General features: G+C 39.6%; 1 protein-coding gene across 4 annotated transcripts in view; it reads right to left on the bottom strand.

The window, feature by feature from the left end:
• ITCH (itchy E3 ubiquitin protein ligase) overlaps positions 1-20289 on the bottom strand; it is a 121088-nt gene that overhangs the window by 87634 nt on the left and 13165 nt on the right. The window contains exon 3 of one of the 4 annotated variants that reach the window (XM_035006145.1): positions 19835-19969. The exons of 2 other annotated variants lie outside the window; for them this stretch is intronic. The gene's annotated coding sequence lies outside the window, so the exon portion shown is untranslated. Of the gene's footprint in view, positions 1-13682; positions 13713-19834; positions 19970-20289 lie in introns of those variants that run through there. One more of the 4 variants, XM_035006147.1, reaches the window with a different exon arrangement.

Here is a 20289-nt window from a genome sequence, read left to right as displayed (position 1 = left end):
CTACAAGCTCCCCCACCCCACTTCAGATGCTAGTCCCAACCAAGTCCAGGATGCCTTGTGCTGACTAACCAGCTACAGATTGGAGGTTCTAATGATTACCACCTTGGGTCTGATTAATTTGTTAAGAGTGGTTCACTGATTCCTAGGTTACCAGTTTATTATAAAAGGGTATCACTAACAGCCAGATGAAGGAGATGCATAGGGGAAGGTATGGGGAAAAGGTGTGAAGCTTCCAGGTCCTCAGCCAGTGCACCACTCTCCCCAAATCTTCCTGTATTCACCAACCTGGAAGCTCTCTGAACCCTGACCTTTCAGATTTTTACGGAGGCTCTGTTACACAGGTGTGGCTGATTAAATCACTGATCATTATCAACTGAACTCAGATCTTCAGCCTTCTCCTCATTGTGGGGGTGGGACTGAAAGTTCCAATCTCTAATCACATGGTTAGCTCCAATGGCAACCCGCTTCTATCCTTAAGACATCTTCTAGGGGCGCCTGGGTGGCTCAGTCATGAAGCGTCTGCTCAGCAGGAAGCCTACTTCTCCCTCTCCCTCTCTCCGTTTGTGTTCCCTCTCTCGCAGTCTCTGTCAAATAAATACATAAAATCTTAAAAAAAAAAATCTTCTAAAAGTCACCTCATTAACACAACAAAAGACACCTTTATCACTCTCATCACTTAGGAAATTCCAAGAGTTTTAGGAGCTCTGTGTCAGGAACAGGATTAAAAACCAGGTATACGTTTTTTATTATAAAATCACAGTATCACATAGTGCATTTTAATAAAGCCCAATTTCTAAGTTTTGTCTTTCACAGATTGTGCTTTAGGTGTCATATCTAAAAACTCATTGCCATCTCTTCAACAAACGGTGCTGGGACAACTGCACAACCATATGTAAAAAAATTAAGTTGGACCCCTACAAAAGAACTGTGGTTGTATGTTTTGACCTGTCTAGAAGTTACATGAAGGATTGGCTCAAGAACTTCTCTTGCCTTTGTTCTCCCTGCCTGGGAGCTTCCTTCGGGCTGAGATGGCTTCCCAGGCAGTGTTTGTCAAAAGAATTTAAAAGCAAATGTATTAACCACTGCCACCTGGGGCAAAGGATAATAGGTGGGGCACACAATAGATATACTGAAAAGACTGGGAAGGAAGAGACTAGGGAACAAGACATTTGGGGGAATGAGGGCTTTGAAAAACTCTTGGGTATGTTAAATATAGAAGTCCTTGCACAGGCCCAGGGGTGGATGCATGCTCAGAAGGGTCAGAAGATCCTGGCTCTTAACTCTGACCTTCAGGATCCATGCAAACAGGAAGTAAAGGCTAAGACAGTTTTAAACTGCCTGGCTAAGCACAGGAGTGTCCAAACACAGCCAATCTGCAAACATGGTAGTGTTTGGGGGATTTTTTGGTTCCAAGTTTTTAAGGATATCTGTCAAATCACTAGCTGACCACTAATCTAACAGAACACAGACTTTAGTGGTCATACATAACAAAGAATACAGACTATACAAAATTAGTTTGGAAATGTCACCAAATAAGCAAACAACCACAATGAGCAGCAATAAGAAACCATGAAGTAGGGGGCACCTGGGTGGTTCAGTCGGTTAAGCGCTGGACTCTTATTTTGGGCTCAGGGTCATGATCTCAGGGTCCTGGGATCGAGCCCTGCAATCCTGGCTCATGCTCAGCAGAGTCTGTCTGAGGATTCTCTCTCCCTCTCCCTCTGCCCTTCCCCCTGCATGCACATGCTCTAAGATAAAGAAGTAAATCTTATAAAAAAGGGAGAAAGAAGAAAAGAAACCATGAAGTGGGAGAAGAATCTGATTTCCAGAACATTCAAAATGTTCAGTTTTTCATACTAGCAAACCAAATTCAACAGCACATTAAAAGGCTTACTATACTATGACCAAGTGGGATTCATCACTGGGTTGCAAGGATGGATCAACATATAAAAATCAGTGTTATAATTAAAAGAAGGCTAAAAATCACATGATCATCACAACTGATGTAAAAAAAAAAAAAGCATTTGACAAAATTCCAGAGTCTTTAATGATAAAATCTGCCAAACTAGGAATAGAAGAAATTTACCTTACAAAATGAAGGATATACATGAAAAGCCCACAACTTTCACTCAGTGGTGAAAAATTAAAAGTTTGTCCTCTAATACTAGAAATAAGACAATGCCAACTACCACCGCTTCTATTGAACATAATACTGTAAGTCCTAGCCAGAGTGATAAGGCCAGAAAAAAATAAAACAATCCCACTTACAATAGCACCAAAAATAAAATACTTAGGAATAAACTTAACCAAGGAGATGAAAACTACAAAACTCAGGGTGTCTGGGTGGCTCAGTTGGTTAAGCATCTGCCTTCAGCTCAGGTCATGGTCCCAGGGTCCTGGGATCGAGCCCCGCATCGGGCTCCCTGCTCTGTGGGAAGCCTGCTTCTCCCTCTCCCACTCCCCCTGCTTGTGTTCCCTCTCTTGCTGTGTCTCTCTGTCAAATAAATAAATAAACCTTAAAAAAAAAAATAAACTCTGGCAAAGAAATTTTTAAAATCAAAAAAGTAACTATAGTAAAGGTTAAGGAAAAACAGAAGTAGAGATAACACGCAAGTAACTTCAGTAAGCTACAAAGCAGACAGACCAATGCTAATTGACAGCACACTCAAGAAAGTTGACTCCTATGTTGGTAATAGAGAAAAGCCTAGGGCCAAGGTGGTTTACACTGCAGCATCTTCAAGAAAGGCACCAGGTAATCCTGGAAGCAGGGCGTAAAGTTAAGATACATAAGCAGGATGAAAGCCATCCACCAAGCAGTTTGATTCCTAAAAATCCCCTACTTCACACCAGAAGGCTCAGGGGTTTTTTCCTCTAGAGACGGTAAAGTAGAGTATCTCTGGAATGGGAGATGCCAGGCACAGTGTAAGGATGGACAATAATATCAAAAACAGGAGAATTAAAAGAACATATTCAAACTGAATGACAAAACTCCCATCCTCCTTTCCCACTGGCTGTAGCTCACTGTAGTTAAGACTTAACCAACCAGGCAGTAGATAGGATAAGTCTTTTTATGAAGTACTCCAACTTCATAAAAGGTTATGCAACAGATAACCCTATAGTGAGGTTCTCTGTTAACAAGCTTCTCCTTCCTACACGCACACTCAGAGCTCCCAGCCTGATTCTTAGTCTCCCATCGTTAAACATGATAAAATACTAGCAGGCAATATGAAAAACTTCTATCAGGAAGTGATGCCAAAGAAAAACAAGGAGAACTTTAAAAAATGTATTAACATCCTCAGAGAGATGAAAAGATACAACATTCATGAAACAAAAATAGGATGCCATAAAAAAAGAACATTCAGGGGGGAAAAAAGGAATTAGGATGAAAACTGTTCCCAATAGGAACAGCCTATACGATGGAGATGGGCTACACCAATTTTGTAAGCTTGAGTAGTCTGAAATTGCCAGTTCTGTACATAGGTTGTCAAAACACTAGAATAGGGATCAGCTGATACATGCTGCTGCCAGACTGACAAAATAATTTGGTTGCCAGAGCTATGATGTAATTTTAAATAATCTTGCAGCTTTAAACTATTTTTTGGTCCCTGCTGGGACGGCTAACAACATGTCCTATTTTTCCTATGAGACTTGACTGCAGAGTTGAGTTTTCCATTCTTTATTTTCATAAACATCTTTACATTTAAAATCCCGTTACCTAAGAAACCTTGCAATTTGGGAAAGGTTAACTAATATAATTTCCAAATACATTAAGGAAGTAATGTAGATTCTGAATGACAAATGTAGTTAATGTCACCTAACTAACCATGACCAATATATGATATAATATTCATCATTTTATTCATGCATCACATTCATTTTAGTTATTAGATAACAGAATATCTTCAATCTGATGCTCTGAAATAGGGAGTTTTTCTGTAAAGGACCAGGGAGTAACCATTTTAAACCTTGTGAACCATATGATCTCTGTTAAAACTACTCAACTACCTTTTTGTGTGACAGCAGCCATAAACAACACATAAAATGAATGAATGAGACTGTGTTCCAGAAAAACTATTTACACAAATAGGCAGAAGGTCAGATTCCTTCAAGCATGGGCCATAGTTTGCTAACCCCTTGTCCTCAAGAATCAAAGTGAAAAATGGAGGTACTATTAAGAACACCCTACTTGGGGCACCTGGGTGGCTCAGTTGTTAAGCGTCTACCTTCAGCTCAGGGGTCCTGGGATCAAGGCCCATGTCGGGCTCCCTGCTCAGCAGGAAGCCTGCTTCTCCCTCTCCCATTCCCCCTGCTTGTGCTCCCTCTCTCACGGTCTCTCTCTGTCAAATAAAGAAAATATTTTTTAAAAATAAAAAAGAACACCCTACCAGGGGCACCTGGGTGACTCAGTCAGTTGAGCGTCCAACTCTTGATTTTGGCTCAGGTCATGATATTATGGGTCATGAGACTGAGCCCTGTGTCAGACTCTGCACTCAGCGGGGAGTTGGCTTGAGTTTGTCTCTCTCTATCCCCCACCCATTATATAAATCTTAAAAAACAACAACACCCTATAAACATCACCATTACAGCTGAAAACTGGGAAATATGAAAGGGCAAAATTCCTTGAGACATTAGGATAAAACAATTGGATATGAGTGGAAAATCTTGTAATTAATTGTTTTACATTTTCTTCTTTATCCTCATCACTACTCCCTTCATTTGGCTCTCCTTATACTTACCATACTAATTTCAAAATTTCTCCTTATCTAACCCCAATCTGTCCATATGTTGTCAAAATGATTTTTAAGATGAATTTTCTACACCTCTAATGACCCTCACTTGCCTATTCTCTTAACTCACCTTCCACTCTCTCATATATACCCCATGCTTCAACCATATAGAATTACTTATCCGACCCCAACACTCCATCTGTTTAATACTTCTGTGATTTACTTATCCTGTTCCTTCTATTCAAAATGTGCTCTGCTCCTTCCTTAACTTCCCATTCATCTGGTCTTCCTCTTATCCTTCAACATTCTTCTCAAGCATTTCATGTGGTAGCCTTCCCTCAACTCCAAAGCAGAAATAATGAATTTCTTCTCATCAACCTTACTGCATGTATTCCAGGAGATATTATTAACATGGTAATTAATTGTGCAGGCTTTGGAGTCAGAGCTAGATCCACATATCATCACTGTTATTTACTGTGCAAAATTGAACAAATTACTTAATCTCCGAGCCATGCTTTCTTCATCCAAAAAACAGGGATCATTTTATCGTAGTTTTAAAGACTGAGATAATACCGTAAAGTGCTGTAAGACAGCTTTAAACCTAACAAGTGTTCAATAGCTGTCCCTTAATATGTTTGCAAATCTTTCTCCTCTTTCAAACTGTTTTCTTGAGATCAGGGGCCATTCATCTTTACATTGCTACAGCTGGACACAATGCCTGAAGCACCTTAATAGTAAGCCCTCAAATATCTGTTGAATCCAATCAACAAATATGTAAAACTTATGATAGTCAAGGTGAACTTTTATCTAACACCTCAGAAGAATTTAGGAAACCTGAATTTAGGATACCTTTCTTATTAAACATTAAAAGGCTTAAAAATATCTATTACAATCCAAAGGACTCACCACTGTCCAATATTTCTCTAAATAAATGGGAGCACTAGTAACCTGTACAAAAGAACCTCTACTTGTAAATAAATGAGGTTACAAAAGGGTGTTTTTTGTTTTTGTTCTTAGGTTTATAATAACAATATAAAAGCAACCAATGAATACATGCTGCAGAAAGTTTCCCAACATAACAGTAAAACCCACAGATTTACAGAGACATTTGGGTGGCTCAGTTGGGTAAAGTGTCTGACTCTTATCTCAGTTCAGGAGTTCAAACCCTGCACGGAGCCTACTTAAAACAAACAAAAAACCCCACAGATTTACAAAGATAAGAAGGCTTTTGCCCTACTAGAATTTAAAATGTGAGAGAGAGCCAAAAATAATTAAAATTATAGAAAATTGACACTGTGTTCTCTATATGTGCAAGTAACATAAGTAAGGAAATACAGGCTGTAGTAATTAATTTTGACTTTGTAGGCAGGGAGAATTCAGACAAGATGCCACAGAAGAGAAGCACTTGTGGGTGAAAAAGGGAACAGGAAGAGAACAGATTTGCTTAAATTTGGCCAACAAAGAAGGCACAAAGGGGGAAATGATACAATACTAAAGAATGGACTACAAAAATCAATACACTGGGCACCAAGCCCTAGCTCTGTTGTTACAAACATTAGAAAGAAAGAAAACTTGTAATTAACCAGCAATGTGAATGTCTTCCTAGAAAACCCATAAGCCTCTATATAATACAACTAATAATAAACCTAGAAAACTGACCAGTTATCATGGACAAAGTGGAAAGCAGAAAACCTTTAAGTGAAAAAAGTAAAAAATATTCATCTCAAAAGCCAACTATTTTTGGATAACTATACAAATGTGTAAACATAAAACATATTCATAACGGGGCAACACAAAGAGAAAACAACAAAAGCTAGGAAATGAAGCCTCCCACCAAAAGGCAGCACCAATTTGCTAACCATGAGTGGGTGACCTTGGAAGTAGATATTCCAGTCCCAGTCAAGACTAAAGATCAATGCAGCCTGATATGTAACAGGTATCAGGAGGTACTAAGAGAGACCTTAAGCCACAACTGCTCAGCTAAGCCACTCCCAAATTTTTCACCCACAGAAACTGCAGAAGATAATAAGTTATTTTTTTTTTAAGATTTTATTTATTTATTTGACACAGAGAGAGACCGCGAGAGAGGGAGCACAAGCAGGGGAGTGGGAGAGGGAGAAGCAGGCTTCCCACCGAGCAGGGAGCCCAATGTGCGGCTCGATCCCAGGACCCTGGGATCATGACCTGAGCTGAAGGCAGATGCTTAATGACTGAGCCACCCAGGTGCCCCAGTTATTATTATTTTAAGCCCTGAACTTCAGGATAATCTACTGCATAGCAATAGAACACTAACAGAGAAGCCAAGGTATAATCTTGGCTAAGTACTAGGGTAACGTAAGATCTTTGCTCTAAATTACATGAAGAAAACTTACACTGAAGTACCAACCTAACATGCTTAGAACTTATCCTGAAGTTCTTACTAATCAAATAGAAGGGTGCGTACTTATTTTACATTTGGTAATGATTTATTTCTTAAAAGGCAAAATAAAGGGTAGGATGAATTATGGGAGAGTGACCATTTAATTTTTCACACAAATTGGGATGGTTTTGATTGTGAACAGGGACAAGATGAAATGCTATAAACCATATCTATACTAGGCAAACCATGACATAAAGCCACACTAATTGTGGATGATAGGTACGGAAATTTAAACTGCTAAAATAAGGTAGTATAAAAGAAAAAGTATTAAATTCAGGAGGCTGCAATAAACTACAAGCATCATCATCATAAAAAATTATTAGTTTGGGCTCAGTTGGTTAAGCATCCAACTCTTGATTTTGGCTCAGGTCATGATCTCAGGGTTGTGAGCCCTGTATCAGGCTCTGCAACAGGCTCTGCACTGGGCTTGGAGCCTGCTTAAGATTCTTGCTCTTTCACTCTGCTCCTCCCCCACTTAAAAAAAAAAAAAAAACTAGTTTGGGGCACCTGTTGGCTCAGTCAGTGGAGCATGCGACTCTTGATCTCAGGGTTGTGAGTTCGAGATCCACTTGGGTGTAGACATACTTAAAACTAAAATCTTTTTTTTTTTTTTAAAGATTTTATTTATTTATTTGAGAGAGAGAGCATGAGAGAGAGAGCATGAGAGGGGGGAGGGTCAGAGGGAGAAGCAGACTCCCTGCTGAGCAGGGAGCCCGATGCGGGACTCGATCCTGGGACTCCAGGATCATGACCTGAGCCGAAGGCAGTCGCTCAACCAACCGAGCCACCCAGGAGCCCCAAAACTAAAATCTTAAAAAAAAATAACTAGTTTGCTGAATAATCATGTGCTGGGAACTGTTGTAAAGAATTTCACATGTAGTAACTCATTTAATACAATCTCCCCATAATGAGTTGAGTAGTGGCTCCCAAAATACTATGTCCACATCTGATTTCCTGAAACTTACAAATGTAACCTTACTTGGAAAAAGGGTCTTTACAGATATAATTAGGAATTTCAAGATGATATCATCCCGGATTATCCAGGTGGACCTTAAATCCAATGACAACTGTCAAGAGACACACAAAAAGCAGAAGAGAAAAAGGCCACGTGAAGACAGGCAGAGATTAAAATTATGCAGCCACAACCCAAGGGACACCTAGAGCCACCAGAAGGTGGGAAAAGGAAGGGAGGATTCTCCCTAGAGCTTTTAGAGCAAATGCAGTTCTGACATCTTGACTTCAGACTTCTGGCCTCGAGAACTGTGAGAAATTCTCTATTTTAAGTCACCAAGTTAGAGGTTAAGTTGTTATAGCAGTCACAGGAAATTAATACATTCCCTATGACATAGATACTACTATCCACATTTCACCAACGATAAAACAAGCACAGAAATGTTAAGTAATCTAATAAACCAGAAGATCTGGGGATAAGAATAAAATGTAATAAAATGTAATAAAAAAAACTGGTTTGGAAATAGTATTTGGAGGCTGGTCATGGGGACTGACTTTCCCTTTAAAATTTAGCTGAGCTTAATAAATGAAGAAGAAATGAAAGAACCATTATTTTGCAACCTCTAATGTAATAATTGAGTCACGCAAGCATCATCAATAGATGATGGCATTTTAAAATATATCCATAAACTATTTGATACTCCTCCCTTCAAAAGATGGAACCTAATACCCTGCCTCTTGAATGCAGGCCAGATTTAGTTACTCTCTTCTAATGAATAGATTGTTCATGAATAGAAAGGACAGTATGTGACTTCCAAGGCAAGGTCATAAAAAGCAATGCCACAACAATGTGTAAAGATGTAATTTTGTAACATCAACAATTAAAATGGGTAGTGACAGAGCTCTAAAGTAACAGCTTTTTATATTATTGAAATTAAGCAGTTATAAATTCAAATTAGAGTATTATAACTTTAGGACTTTAAATGTAATCCCCATGGTAACCACAAAGAAGTTACAGAATATACACAAAAGGACACGAGAAGGCAATGTAAATGTTTCACTATCAATTAAACACAATGACAGTAATGAAGGAAATGAATGACAAAAAAAGCTGTAACACATATGGAAAACAAAGAGTAAAATGAGGAAGTCCCTCTTTACCAGTAATTACTTTACACGAAATGGACTGAACTCTCCAATCAAAAGACAGAAATTGGTAGAATGGATTAAAAACATCATCTGAGGGCGCCTGGGTGGCTCAGTTGGTTAAGCGACTGCCTTCCGCTCAGGTCATGATCCTGAAGTCCCGGGATCGAGTCCCACATCGGGCTCCCTGCTCGGCAGGGAACCTGCTTCTCCCTCTGACCCTCCCCCCTCTCATGTGCTCTCTCTCTCTCGTTCTCTCTGTCTCAAATAAATAAATTTTAAAAAAATTTAAAAAAATAAAATAAAATAAAAAATAAAAACATCATCTGATTATATGCTGTCTACAAGAGACTCATTCTAGATCCAAAGACACAAAAAGGCTAAAAGGATGGAAAAAGATAATACATGTAAATTATAAATAGTAACCAAAGGACTGCTGAGGTAAGTCTACTAAAGTCACACAAAGTAGACTTTATTTTTTTTTAAGATTTTATTTGAGACAGAGAGAAAGAGTACGAGCGGGGGCGGGGGGGGGGCGCAGGGGAGGGGAAGAGCAGAGGGAGAGCGAGAAGCATACTCCCCGCCGAGCAGGGAGCCCAATGCGGGACTTGATCCCAGGACTCCGGGATCATGACCTGAGCCAAAGGCAGACATTTAACCAATTGAGCCACCCAGGTACCCCCAAAATGACTTTAAATCAAAAAAGGTTATGAGACAGGGGAGCCTGGCTGGCTCAGTTAGGGGAACATATGACACTTGATCTCAGCGTAGTAAATTCAAGCCCCATGTTGGGTACAGAGATTAAATAGATAAACAAACAGAACTAAAAAAAAAGGTTATGAGACAAAAGATGTTACAATATTAATAAAAGGTCCAAAACAGCAGGAAGATACAGCAATTATAAACATTTACACAACTAGTAACAGGCCATCAAAATATATGAAGCAAAAACTAACACATTTGAAGGTAGAAATAGACATTTCTCAGCATACTGAAAGGATTACACACCAAGTAGGTTTATTCCTGGCATTCAAGGATGGTTCAACATATAAAAATTAATCAATATAATACACCATATTAAAAGAATGAAGGGAAAAAAACCATGATCATCTCAATTGATAGAGAAAAAGCATCTGACAAAATTTAATATCCTTTCATGATAAAAACCTTCAACAAAGTAGGAATAAAAGGGAACCACCTCAGTATGTTAATAAAAGCCATATATGAAAAACCCACAACAGACATCATACTCAATGGTGAAAGAATGAAAGCTTTTTCTTGAAGACCAGGAATAAAGCAAGGATGCCCACTCTCACCACTCCCATTCAACACAGTCCTGGAAGTCCAAACCAAAGCAATTAAGCAAGAAAAAGAAATAAAAAGCACCCAAATTAGAAAGGAAGAAGTAAAATTCTGTTTGAAGATAGGATCTTTTATATATAGAAAACCTTAGAGATTCCACACACACAAAAGCTGTTAGAACTAATAAATTCAGCAAACTAGCAAGATACAGAAATCAACACACAAAAATCTGCTGCATTTCCATTCATTAACAATCAACAATCTAAACAGGAAATTAAGAAAACAAATCCATTTATAAATTTAGTAGGTTAAGCATCTACCTTCCACTCAGGTCATGATCCTGGGGTCCTGGAATCAAGCCCCCAGTCTGCCTCCCTGCTCAGCGGGGAGCCTGCTTCTCCCTCTCTCTGCCCCACCCCCGCTCCTGCTCTCTCTCGCTCTCTCTCAAATATATAAAATCTTTAAAAAGAAAACAAACAGTAAGACACTTATGAATTAACCAATGAGGTAAAAGACTTTTAACACTGAAAACTATAAAACACTGCTGAAAGAAATTAAGACACAAATAAATAGAAAGACATTCTGTGTTTATGGATTAGAAGTCTTAATATTAAGATGTTAATACTGCCCAAAGCAGTCTACAGATTCAATGCAACCCGTATAAAAAACCCAGTGATGTTTCTTGCAGAAACAGAAAATCCATCCTAAAATTCATATAGAATCTTCAGAGACCTTGAATGGCCAAAACAATCTTGAAAAAGAACAAAGTTAGAGGACTTATATTTCCTGATTTCAAAATTTAGTACAAAGCTGTAATAATCAAAACATTGTGGTACTGGCATAAAGACATACAAACTTATTCCACTGGACTAGAACAGAGAGCCCAAAAATAAACTCTTACATATAAAGTAAAATGATTTTTGACAACTGCCAAGACCATTCAATGGGGAATGGTGCTGGGAAAACTGGATGTCCACTTGCAAAAGAATAAAGTTGGACCTTTACCTAACACCATTTACAAAAATTAAAAATGGATCAAAGACCTAAATGCTAAGACCTAAAAATATAAAACTCTTAGAGGAAAATAGGACAAATGCTTCACAACATTGGATTTGGCAATGAGTCCAATGACACCAAAGGTATAAGCAACAAAGAAAAAAATAAACTGGACTTCACTAAAATCTAAAACTTTTGCACAAAAGACACTATCAACAGGATGAAAGGCAACCTACAAGAGAGGAGAAAATACTTGCAAATCATTCATCTAAAGGATTAATATCCAGAATATACAGAGAACTCCTAAAACTCAACAACAATAAAAACTTAATTCAAAAATGGATAGTGTTTGAACAGACATTTCTCCAAAGAATGGCCAGTAAGTACATGAAAAGACACTCAATACCACTAATCATTAGGGAAATCCAAATCAAAACCACAATAAAATACCAACTCAAACCCATCAGGATGGCTACTATCAAAAAAAACCAAGATAATAACAAATGTTGTCAAAGATGTGGAGAAACTGTAATCCTTGTGCACCGATGGTGAGAATGTAAAAGGATATAGCTGCTGCGGGAAACAGTATGGTGGATCCTCAAAAATGTAAAAATAGAATTACCCTATGATCCAGTAATTCCAGGTCCTGCTATATACCCATAAGAATTCAAAGTAGGGTCTCGAAGGGGTGTTTGTACACACAAGTTCATAGCAGCCTTATTCATAATAGCTAAAATGTGGAAGTTACCCAAGTGTCCATCAATGGATGAATGGATAAGCAAAACGTGGTATATACATACAATGGAATAGTATTAGGAAGGAAAATAAAAGGAAGTAAATTCTGACACAGGCTATAACATGGACAGACCTTGAGGACGTTATGCTGAGTGAAAAAAGCCAGCCACAAAAAGATGATTCCATTTATATGAGCTACCGAGAGTAGTCAAAATCAGAGACCAAAAGTACAGTAATAGTTACACCAAGGGCTCAGGGGAGGAGGGGATGTGGAGTTATTGTTTAATGAGGTAGAGTTTCAATTTTGCAAGACGAAAAGAGTTCTAGAGATGGATGGTGGTAATGAATGCACAGTGATATGAAGTGGTACTCAGTAGAGTACCACTGAACCATAGACTTAAAATGGTTATGATGGGGACGCCTACGTGGCTCAGTTGGTTAAGCGTCTGACTCTTGGTTTCAGCTCAGGTCATGATGTCTGGGTCCTGAAATCAAGCCCTACATCAGGCTCCACACTCAGTAGGGAGTCTGTTTCCCCTCTCCGTCTCCTTTTGCCCCTCCCCCGACTCACCTATTATCCCTAAAATAAATAAATACATCTTTTTAAAAAATGGTTATGATAGGGGATGCCTGGGTGGCTCAGTCAGTTGGGTGTCTGCCTTCGGCTCAGGTCATGGTCCTGAGGTCTTGGGATCAAGTTCTGAGTCAGGCTCCTTGCTCAACGGGGAGCCTATTTCTCTCTCTGCCTGCCGCTCCCCCTGCTCGTGCTGTCTCTCTCTCTGACAAATAAATAAAATCTTTAAAGAAATCCTTAAAAAAATGGTTATGACGGTAAATTTTACTGTTATATGCATTGTACCACAATTAAAAAAAGGGGGGCGGGTGATGCCACTTTTCCGGGTTACTTGCTCTCAGGGAAGCCAGCTGCCAATTTGTGAGGAGACTCCAGCAGCCCTATAAAAAGGTGTATGTGGCAAGGAACCGGGGTGCTTGAGTGGCTCAGTCAGTTAAGTGTCTGCCTTCGGCTCAGGTCATGATCCAAGAGTGCTGGGATCGAGCCCCACATGGGTCTCCCTACTCAGCAGGGAGTCTGCTTCTCCCTCTCTCTCTGCCCCTCACTCATGCTCTCGCATGCTCTCTAATAAATAAAATCTTTAAAAAAAAAAACAAAGAGACATAACAACAAATGTGTAAACCTTGATTGAATCCTAGATCTGAAGGCAAAACCATAAAAGACTTTTGGGGGCAACTGGAAAATCTGAGTATGAGTATTAGTTGATATTACGGAATTAAGGATAATTTTCTTTGAAGTAATAACACACTTATGGTTAGGAAAAAATCCTTTTTCTTGGGAGAAGTAATGCAAAAGTGTTTAGGGGTGAAACATCATGATGGCTGCAACTTACTTCCTTATGGTTCAGCAAAATCAAAAGTATCTAGAGAGAGAGAGAAAGTAAATGTGAAAAGATGTTATTAACTGGTCAATCTAGGCCAAGTGCTTACAAGTATTCACGATACTATTCTTCTGACTTTTCTGTAGCTTAGACTTTTTTCAAAATAGCTGGAGAAGAGGAGGAAGAGGAAGAAGAATATAAAGAGTACCCCATCACAGTGAGATACCATGACATTCCTATTAGAATGGCTACAACAAGAAAATACTGACAATAACAAGCACTGACAAGGATGCAAACATCCTTATATTGCTGGCTGGAACACAAAATGGCAAAGTCAATATGGAAAATATTTTGCCTACTTTGCCTAATTTCAACACATTTACCATACAACCCAACAATTCCATTTCTAGGTATTTACCTTAGAGCAGAGTTCTTAACCGAAGGCTATTTTGTATAATGGGATTTTTTTCTTTTTTTTAACAACTGGCTTGGAGGTGCAGGTGGCTGCTGTTACCTAATGGATAGAAGCAAGGGATGTTGCTAAACATCCTACAATCTAGCTCCCCACAAGAGAGAATTAATTACCCAGCCCAACATGTCATAGTACCAAGATTAAGAAACCCTACCTAGGGGTGCCTGGGTGGCTCAGTCAGTTCAAGTGGCTGCCTTCGGCTCAGGTCGTGATCCCAGGGCCCTGGGATCAAGCCCCGCGTCCAGCTCCCTGAACAGCAGAGAGCCTGCTTCTCCCTCTCCCTGCCGCTCTGCCTACTTGTGCTCTCCCTCTCTCTGTCAAATAAATAAATAAAATCTTTAAAAAAAAAAAAAAAAAAAAAAGAGTAGAGGGTGGGTAGAACTACGAAGTGCAGTACAAGGAAGGTTTTTGGCGTGAGGGAATTGTTCTATATCCTGATTATGGTGTTACAAAATCTGTACATGAGTTAAAATTCATACAACCGTACACCAAAAATAAGCCAATTTTACTGTATTTTTTTTTAAAGTAGCATTAAAAACATTTTAAAAAAACACATTTTTAAAAAAGATTTTTATGGGGCGCCTGGGTGGCTCAGTCGTTAAGCATCTGCCTTCGGCTCAGGTCATGATCCCAGAGTCCTGGGATCGAGCCCCGCATCAAGCTCCCTGCTCGGCGGGAAGCCTGCTTCTCCCTCTCCCACTCCCCCTGCTTGTGTTCCCTCTCTCACTGTGTCTCTGTCAAATAAGTAAATAAAATCTTTTTTTTTTTTTTTTTTAGTAAATAAAATCTTTAAAAAAAAAAAAAAAGGATTTAAGAGAGCATGGGTGCATGCATGGGGGTGGAGGGAGGAGCAGAGGGAAAGGGAATCTCCAGCACACACCCAGCTGAGCACGGAGCCTGAGGTGGGGCTTGATCCCACTACCCTGAGATCATGACCTGAGCCAAAATCGAGTTGGACGCTTAACCAACTGAGCCACCCAGGTACCCCCCCAAAAACACATTTTTTTAAAAAAGCTACATACCCTATGTGCTATGCTGAATAGTGTCTCTCCAAAATTTATGTCCACCTGCAACCTCAGAATGTGACCTTATTTGTCTTATAGGATCTTTGTAGATGTAATTCTTATGATGAGGTCATACTAGATTAGAGTGGGCCCTAATTCAATGACCTGTGTCCTTTTAAGAAGAAAATTTGGACATACAGACATGCACAGAGTAAAGATAATGTGACAACACAGGGAGAATGCCACACAAAGACAGAGGCAGAGACTGGAAAGAAGCATATACAAAGCCAAGGACTGCGAGGATGGCCAGCAACCATCAGAAGCTACAAGAGAGGCATGGCACAGATTCTCCTTCTGAGAAGTTCCAGCCCTACTGACATCTTAGTTTGGTCTTTTAGACTCCAATACTGTGACAGAATAAGGTTCAGCTGTTTTAAACTAACCAGTATGTGGTAACTTGTTACAGCAGTTCTAGGAACTGATATATCCTATGATTCTATTTATATGACATTCTGTAAAAGGCAAAACTACTGGGACAGAAAACACATCCGTACTTCTTAGAAGTTAGAGCTGGGGAGAAATATATGACCACAAAGGAACACAACTGTTTGTCAAAATTCAAAGACCTGTACACTAGAAAAGGATGAATTTTACTATGTGCAAGTTACATCTCAATAAACCTAACTCCAGGGGCGCCTGAGTGGCTCAGACAGTTAAGCGTGTGACTTCAGCTCAGGTCATGATCTCAGGGTCCTGGGATCGAGTCCCACATCAGGCTCCTTGCTCAGCGGGAGCCTGCTTCTCCCTCTGGCTGCTACTCCTCCTACTTGTGCTCTCTCTAACAAATAAATATAATCTTTTTTTTTTTTTTAAGATTTTATTTATTTATTTGACAGAGAGAGAGAGAGGGAACACAAGCAGGGGGAACAGCAGAGGGAGAGGGAGAAGCAGGCTTCCCTCAGAGCAAGGAGCCCGATGCGGGGCTCGATCCCAGGACCCCGAGATCATGACCTGAGCTGAAGGCAGACGCTTAACGACTGAGCCACCCAGGCGCCCCAATAAATATAATCTTTAAAAAAAATAAATAAAAATAAAATTTAAAAAATAACGGACTTTTTTACATGATTTTAAAAAAAACCTTCACCATCGGGCGCCTGGGTGGCTCAGTTGGTTAAGCGACTGCTTTCGGCTCAGGTCATGATCCTGGAGTCCCGGGATCAAGTCCCACATGGGGCTCCCTGCTCAGCAGGGAGTCTGCTTCTCCCTCTGACCCTCCTCCCTCTCATGCTCTGTCTCTCATTGTCGCTCTCGCAAATAAATAAAATCTTAAAAAAAAAAAAAAAACCTTCACCATCAAGTACAGTAGCCTCTATCTTCACCTGGTAAACCACTGTGACTTGAACCACTCAAGATATCAGTTTGAATAAGATCTAATACAATATTAAAATAATCTATTACGTATTAGTCTGTCAGTTACAAAGAAACTTAAAATAGGGTCAATTCTTAACACTTTTGTATTGTTTATTTTGAGTAGTATTTACTATCACACTAGAAAAATGTGACAATGTCTAATGTAGAAAGGAGGTGCTAAAACACTGCCAGAGGTAAAAACTAACCTTAACATCTTCCTGAAAGGCAACAGAAATAAAAATGTGGAAAGAGAAAGACACATTTCACAAGATTATTTCAGTAATATCTTGTCCCATAAGCAACAAACAGCAAACTACATTTCTAGCCTTATTTTAAAACATGTATCTTATTTATAGAAAAATTATTAGTCAGGATATTATGAAATTTGCTTGGTTTATTTTCAGAAATAACATATCTAACATAATCCGTTATTTTTAGAGGCCACAACTATTCTGACCTAGAAAATTTTTCAATAATTTAATATGGGCCTATTATTCTTAAAAAAAGCCATCAAAAAAGACATTTCAGAAAATACACTAGGGGCAACTCGGTGGCTCAGTCACTTAAGCATTTGACTCTTGATTTCAGCTCAGGTCATGATCTCAGGGTTGTAAGACTGGAGCCCCATGGAGCCCTGCATAGTCAGGCTCTGCACTTGGCGTGGCGCCTGCTTAAGATTCTCTCTCTCCCTGTACCTCTGCCCTTCCCCCCCACCTCTCTCTCAAAAAAACAAAAACAAACAAACCCCAAAAAACCACACACTAAACTGGTAAGGAGAAAAACTGCTTGTTGAAGCACAAGTACATAGCTCAAAGAGCAAAGTACACCGTGGTATTCAGAGAACTAAAACCTAAATAAGTCAAACTCTCAAACAGCCTTACTACAATATGGAAATGGGGCACCTGGGTGGTTCAGTCAGCAGTGTCTGATTCTTGATTTCAGCTCAGGTCATGATCTGAGGGTTGTGAGATCGAGCCAAGTTGGGCTCCACACTCAGTGGAGAGTCTGCTTGAGATCCTCTCCTTCTCCTTTTGCCCCTCCCCCCCAAATAAATATATCTTTAAAAAAATAAAATAAAATACAGAAGCATACATAGTAACTGTAAATGCTGAGTAGTCTCCTTTGGACAGGGCCACTTAGCCATGTTCTCAAACCACCACTTAAGTGAAATAGCTGTGTCTAAAAGGATCGGTTTTTAAAAGTCTGTATTCATTCACCAGCCACTACTGTGAAGAATGGAGCCTCAATCCAGATGGAAGTAGAACTATGGAGGTGATAATGGTTCTTGTGTATGCAACCAGTAGTCACACTACCCAGCTGGGTTGAAAACTAGATCCTGCTCTCTCCAGCCATAGTAGCAGAGACTAACTAGAAGGAACAATGTTTAGATCCCATTCTCTACTAATGATGGCAAGGGAACTGAACTTGATGTATGAGTTGAAGGTATTATCAGAGGGGATAAGAGTTCTTTGGGTTGTAGAAGGCAAATGCTCATTTCCATAACATTCTCAATAAAGTAAGAGGAAATGGAATTCAAACCCACTGATGATGGGGAAAAACTGCTTTTTTTTTTTAATTTTATTTTATTATGTTAGTCACCATACATTACATCATTAGTTTTTGATGTAGTGTTCCATGATTCATTGTTTGCGTATAACACCCAGTGCTCCATTCAATACGTGCCCTCCTTAATACCCATCACTGGGCTAACCCATCCCTCCCCAACCCCTCCCCTCTAAAACTCTAATTTTGTTTCTCAGAGTCCATAGTCTTTCATGGTTCGTCTCCCCCTCCAATTCCCCCCCCTTCATTTTTCCCTTCCTACTATCTTTTTTTTTTTTTTTGAGAGAGAGAGAAAATGAGAGAGAGCACGAGAGGGAAGAGGGCAGAGGGAGAAGCAGACCCCCTGCTGAGCAGGGAGCCCGATGCGGGACTCGATCCCGGGACTCCAGGATCATGACCTGAGCCAAAGGCAGTCGCTTAACCAACTGAGCCACCCAGGCGCCCTCTTTTTTTTTTTTTTTTTAACATATAATGTTATTATTTGTTTCAGAGGTACAGGTCTGATTCATCAGTCTTACACAATTCACAGCGTTCACCATGGCACATACTCTCCCCAATGTCCATCACCCAGCCACCCCATCCCTCCCACCCCCCACCACTCCAGCAACCCTCAGTTTGTTTCCTGAGATTAAGAATTCCTCATATCAGTGAGATCATATGGTGCTTGTCTTTCTCTGATTGACTTATTTCGCTTAGCATAATACCCTCTAGTTCCACCCACATTGTCGCAAATGGTAAGATTTCGGTTTTGTGGGTTTTTTGATGGCTGCATAATATTCCATTGTAGATATATACACCACATCTTCTTTATCCACTTGATGGACATATTGGCTCTTTCCATAGTTTGGCTATTGTGGACACTGCTGCTATAAACACTGGGGTGCAAGTACCCCTTCAGATCACTACATCTGTATCTTTGGGGGTAAATACCCAGTAGTACAACTGCTGGGTCATAGTGTAGCTCTATTTTCAACTTTTTGAGGAACCTCCATACTGTCTTCCAGAATGGCTGCACCAGCTTGCATTCCCACCAACAGCGTAGGAGGGTTCCCCTTTCTCCACATCCTCGCCAACATCTGTCATTTCCTGACTTGTTAATTTTAGCCATTCTGACTGGTGCGAGGTGGTACCTCATTGAGGTTTTGATTTGTATTTCCCTGATGCCAAGTGATGTTGAGCGCTTTTTCATGTGTCTGTTGGCCATTTGGATGTCTTCTTTGGAGAAATGTCTGTTCATGTCTTCTGCCCATTTCTTGACTGGATTATTTGTTCTTTGGGTGTTGAGTTTGATAAGTTCTTTATAGATTTTGGATACCAGCCCTTTATCTGATAATGTCATTTGCAAATATCTTCTCCCATTCTGTCGGTTGTCTTTTGGTTTTGTTGACTGTTTCCTTTGCTGTGCAAAAGCTTTTTAATCTTGACGAAGTCCCAACAGTTCATTTTTGCCCTTGCTTCCCTTGCCTTTGGCGATGTTTTCAGGAAGAAGCTGCTGTGGCTAAGGTCGAAGAGGTTGTTGCCTGTGTTCTCCTCTAGGGTTTTGATGGATTCCTGTCTCACATTTAGGTCTTTCACCCATTTTGAGTCTATTTTTGTGTGTGGTGTAAGGAAATGGTCCAGTTTCATTCTTCTGCATGTGGCTGTCCAATTTTCCCAACACCATTTGTTAAAGAGACTGTTGAAAAACTGCTTTCTTATTTACTAGAAAAAGTTACCTTAACAGAGAGGTAGAGCGTAGACCATTCTCTCTCGTTCTCAAAAGTGACACCTTGGCTCTGAACATCATGTAAATGATCTCAGATCATTGAAAGCTCCTTTCCCATTTTCCAACCAAATGTATGTGTGTGGATCTAAAGCATATGCATAAAAAGACAATTATCTTATTCAAAGAGAAAAACAGAAAGATGTAACTTTCAAGGTTCAAGAGTATGACAAAAGAATTTAAGAAAATTGGCACTAGAATCAAACCTTCAGTATTCATTTGCTGGTTTGAACTCTGTACCCACTACTTCAGAAGACAATTTTCTCCCTGTTCTCCCCAACAGCTGATAAACATTTTAATATTAACTACTATGACAAGCTGCTTCCTGGTTTTGACTATTTACTGCTAGAGTTTAAATGATTTGATATGCCACAATAAATATAACCACCACTGTGCTACAATAAATAT

This window comes from Mirounga leonina, unplaced genomic scaffold (assembly GCF_011800145.1).
Source record: "Mirounga leonina isolate KUSES-001 unplaced genomic scaffold, KU_Mleo_1.0 Mir_150, whole genome shotgun sequence".
Classification (NCBI taxonomy): domain Eukaryota; kingdom Metazoa; phylum Chordata; class Mammalia; order Carnivora; family Phocidae; genus Mirounga; species Mirounga leonina.
This window is presented reverse-complemented; position numbering and strand designations above follow the sequence as displayed.